The sequence below is a fragment of the Elephantulus edwardii genome, unplaced genomic scaffold, assembly GCF_000299155.1.
Source record: "Elephantulus edwardii isolate Elephantulus edwardi_28Jun2011 unplaced genomic scaffold, EleEdw1.0 scaffold00064, whole genome shotgun sequence".
NCBI lineage: Eukaryota > Metazoa > Chordata > Mammalia > Macroscelidea > Macroscelididae > Elephantulus > Elephantulus edwardii.
The window spans coordinates 14,323,484-14,328,747 of record NW_006399814.1 but is presented as its reverse complement, the minus strand read 5'-3'; positions in this window follow the sequence as shown (position 1 = coordinate 14,328,747).

Genomic DNA, 5,264 nt, shown 5'->3' with positions numbered 1-5,264 from the left:
TGTGCCAACATTATTGTCTACCCTCACTACCCCAGTCCACTGAATCAGTCTTCCGTTGTCCCTCCACCCTTCTAAGCATGATGCTCCTCTCCAAGGACTGGTCCCTCCTTGCAATATGCCCAAAATATGTCATATGAAGCCTCAGAATCCTTGCCTCCAAGGAGCAGCCTGGTTTCACCATCTCTAGGATGAACCTGTTTGTTCTCCTGGCAGTCCAGGGTATATTCAATACTATTCTCCAGAACCACAGTTCTAAAGCATCAATTCTCTTTCTATCATCCCTAGTTGTTGTCCAGCTCTCTGACACAAAGCACATAACTGCGAAGACTATGGCCTGGTCAGGCACACCTGAGTCTCCAGACTGATGTCATTGCTCTTCAGAACAGAGTAGAAGGTTTTATAATTTGGATGGAAATTCACAACCTCATAATTCAGGAACAGGAATTCAGTAAACAGTAAACCAATGGATGCTGGGAGGGGTTAGCAACACCTTCAAAACATCTCTTCCTCACACACACACATAACATGTTGTTAGGTATCAGAAAGTCAGGCCAACTCATAGCGAACCTATGAAGAATAGATCTGAACCCTAAACTATGCTGTGCCGTCTCATTATTTCTAACACATGTGAGCCCACTACTGTAGTCACTGTGTCAATCCATCTGGTTGAAGTTCTTCATTTCTTTCACTGACCATCTACCTTTCTAAGCATGATGTCTCTTTCAAAGGAATAGCCTCTCCTAACAACATACACAAAGAATGTGAGGTGAAAGTTTGTCATCTTTGCCACAAAGGAGCACTCAGGCTGCACTTTCTCCAAGACATATCTTTTGGCAGTCCATGATACGTTTAGTACTTTTCTTCAACACAACAGCTAAAAGACATTAATTCTTCTTCTGTCATCCTTTTTCCTTGTCCAGCTCTCAACAGCGTAGCAAGTACCTTAATCTTTAAACAGATATAATTGCTCGTCAGTAATTTAGAGAGGTTTCTGATTTCTGAACACAAGGTGCCTCCTGATCTCCTGACTAGTATCAAGCGTGTTGATTGTGGAGAAAAGTAAAATGAAATCATTGACAATTTCAATCTTTTCTTCATTTATTATAATGTTGCCTAATGGTCCTATGACGAACCTCCAATAGTTTTAGAGGTAGAGCGTAGATGGGAAGCCAATCAAAATGAGGAGTAACTGCTGCAAATGTTCTTTAATAATAGGAATGTGGAATGTACATAGTATGAGTGTAGAGAAACTAGAATTACAAAAAAGTGAAATGAATATTGACAATCTAGGCATTAGTGAAATGAGATGGACTGGCATTGATCACTTTGAAGCAGACAATCCCATAATATACCATGCCAGTAATGAAAAACAGAGGAAAAATGGTATTGCATTCATAGTTAAAAGACAATTTCAAGTTTTGTTCTGAATTACAATGTTGTAAGTGATAGGATTCCATTCATATGCTTACAAGTAAGACCTGTTCATATGACTATTAGTTAAATATGCATACCAACAGCTAAAGCCAAAGAGATATACATTAAATAAGGTTTTTACCAATTTTGCAATTGGAAATGAATCAAACATACAATCAAGATGAATTAATAATAGGTGATTGGAATGCAAAATGTGGAAACAACAAAGAAAGGATGATAGTCAGAAAGTAAGGACTTGGTGACAGAAATGAAGCCAGAAATAGAAAGCATTTTGTATGCTCAGTGATTTATTCATTGCAGATACTCTCTTTTTTTTTTTTTTTTAAAAACCCACAAAACCACAAATGGTGACCACACTTGATGGTGTGCATAGGAATCAGATTGACTACACTTGTGGAAAGAATCATTGGAGAAGCTCAATATCAGCAGTCAAAACTAAGCTATGTGCTGACTTGTGCAATGGATCATCAATTCCTTATCTGCAAGCTCAAATTGAGGCTGAATTAAATGAAAACCAGTTTTCAGGAACCAAAACATACCCCGAGTCTATCTCACATGAATCTTAAAATCATCTTAGGAATTGGTTTAGGGTATTGAAGACTAATGATCAAAGACCACATGAGTTGTGGGTTGACATCAAGGATATCATCCATTAAGAGAGCCAAAAGGGAAGAAAGAAAACCCCCAAAATGTTACAAGAGAATATGGAAATTGCACTAGAGCATTGAGAGACTAAAATAAAGGGAAAAGATGCTGAATTAAAAGAGCTGAGCAGAAGATTTCAAAACAACGCATACAGCATGTTTTTCTTTTGATTCAGTGACCTAAAAAGGTTACTCCCCAAACAAGGAACCACATTCTCATCTGGATAAATTTCTGTTGATATTATAAAAAAGAGTAAGAAATGAATTTAATTTCAGTGACACTGGTTCTATTTTGTAAGGTTTTCCAGCCGTTTCCACTCTTTGTTTCTGAATTTCCCTTACTCAATTAGCATATAACATTGAAAGAATTTTTCTTTTACTTTTCAAAGAGAAGAGTGAACTGGGTGGGGGTGAGGGGTGGGCAGGGAGAAAAGTGCAACAATGAATGAATGGAAACCCCAAGTCTCTGTAAACTTTCATTAAAATTAGTAATAATTAAAAAAGTAAAAAACAAACAAGAGAGCACTAAGCTCAAGGTAGACATTCTTTTAGAAGTACCATTTCTGAGGGTGTGGTCCATAGGAGGTTGCACTGCTGATCTAAAGGTGCCGGCTCCCTTGTGGTTCAAATCTGCAGCAGCTCCACAGAGGAAAGATGGACAATCTCTCCTGTGCTATTTACAGTCCCCCAAAACCTGTGGGACTGTCAGCTATGAGTCAGTTCCAACTCACTGATGACGAGTGAGTGCCAAACTTTTTTAAGGTCAGAAAAATTCAACTAAGATTTTAAAAAAGGACCAATGAAGTCTCAGAGCCTCCTTTTACCCTGTCCTTTGTATGTTGCTAGGTACTGATGAGTTGTCCTAATTCATAGTGACCTCATGTTGCAGTAGAATTGCCTCCCGGATCTTCTAGGCTGTAGACTACAAATCACCATGTCTCTCTCCTTTGGAGCTGCTCCTTGTCGTCGTCGTCTTGTGTTGTCAAAGCTGACCCTCCAGTGGGTTTTCAGAGGCAGTAAATCTCACTGGAGAAGCTTGCCCATATTTCTCCTGTGGTAGGTTCGAACTGCCTACTTTTGCGTTGGAAGCACAATTCTTTACCACTAAGTCACCAGAGCTCCCTCAATGGACCTGCTAAGGGGCTTTAAATGGCTTGATTAGCAGCCTAAGGCTTAACCATCATGCTGTTGGGGTTCTTGTTCCCTTATGTTTAATCATTGTTAATGGTTTCTTATGGATTATCTTGGGCAAAATTATATATCTAATTGAATATGTAGATTTATATGTTATTTTCTTCTTGAGACTCAAAAGGAGAGAATTTTTCTGTACCTTCTTTTTATTTCAAATAATAATTAGTTGTGGAGATTTGCCTTATCAATGCAGACAATTCCATTTCATTATTATTTATAGCTGCATCATGGGCCAAGTATAAAAGTGCTATAATTTATTTAGTGTCATAGTTTCTGATGTTTTGCTATTACAACCAATGCTGTAATGGTTTTATCCATATACGTCTCAGGAAATTTTTGCAAGTTAGTTCAAAATAAATTCCTAGCAGTGCAATTACTAGGTCAAAGGGAATATGAACTTTTTATTCTGATAGATATAATTGTGCAGTAGCCAGAACAGGCAAGGGTGCTGGAAAATAGGCAGTGTAAATTGACCAGCTGTATTTCCTCCCCTGTAAATGCTTCACATCTGTTGCTCATTTTTCTATAGGATTGTGTTTTCCTTAATGATGAGTCTTGATAAATTAGTTTATCCTTTGTTGCATATATTGATATATTAGCTTTCCAAGTTTATTTGATATTTTAAAACTGTGGGCTTTTACACCCCCCCCCCTTTACAACATTTGAATTTTATTCTACACATTGAAAGGTCTTACTTTTAGAGTTAAGGACAGAAATTTGCCTCCACTTCTGATTCCTTCCAGGACTTAAACACTCTCCTGCACAGCAGTGTTAAAGGAAGAAATTACAGGAGAGTTTCATGCAAGCGCAGATGCTTGTTGGCTGTGTATTAGTGACTACATACAAATTACCACTAGGTCAATAATTGTATACAGCAAAAAATTTTATGCTCTATAATTCTGAAGACTAGACATTGAAATGAAAAAGAATTGGCAGAGTTGCACTTTTCTCCAGAAACTCAAGGGGAGAGCTATTCCTTGCCTCTTTCAGCTTTTTGGTGGCTCCAAGCTTCTCTGAAGGAATTGGTAAAAAAAAAAAAAGTTCCAGGAATTGATGGGATACCAATTGACATATTTCAGCTAACAGATGCACTCACCAGTCCACCCCAGGAAATTTGGAGGAGAGCTGCTTGGCCAACTGAGTGGAAGAGGTTCATATTTGTTCTCATTCCTAAGAAAGGTGATGCAACAGAATGTGCTTCCCACCTCTCCACATCCTTCCCAATATTTATTACTTGCTTCCCTGCTAAACTTTGCCACTGCTGCTGGGGTGAGATTGTATCCCATTGTGGTTTTGATTTGCATCTCTCTTACTGCCAGTGATTTTGAGATTTCTTCATATGTCTGCAAGCCATCTGAATGTCTTCCTCTGTAGAAAAGTCTTTCCATATATTTTTTCCATTGTGTAATTGGGTTATCAGTCTTTTTCTTGTGGAGGCCCAGGAGTATTCCGTAAACTTTTGTTTTTGAGACCCTTGACTGAGATGGTATTGCCAAATGTTTTTTTTTCTCCAGTTGGTAGGTTTTCTATTCATCTTGTTGGAAAATGTTTTTGATGAGCACAGAGATTTAGTCTTTAGAAAGTCCTATTAATCAATTTTATCCTCTCCAGAGTGTGAATTTCTGGCTGTATTTGTGAGCCTCTAGGCCTCCTAAGATTGGTCCCAGGCCTTCGAAGCTTGGTCCCATTTTGTCTCTTATGAACTTCATGATTTTGGGCTTTACTCTCAGATCTCTGGTCCACCTTGAGCTGATTTTTGTGTATGGTATGAGATATGGGTCCTGTTTCAGCCAACCTGGATTTTTGATTCCAGCTCTTTGCACATTTAATTTTTTTAAATTTTAAAATAGTTTTATTGGTTTTCGTATAATAATTGACATTATATTTCATTCATATACATTATGTCTTGTACAACCTTTCATTTAATTTGTTTCATACATTCATCTACATTCTATTTTACTTTTTTATTGGTTTGCTTACAAAGTTTATATACAT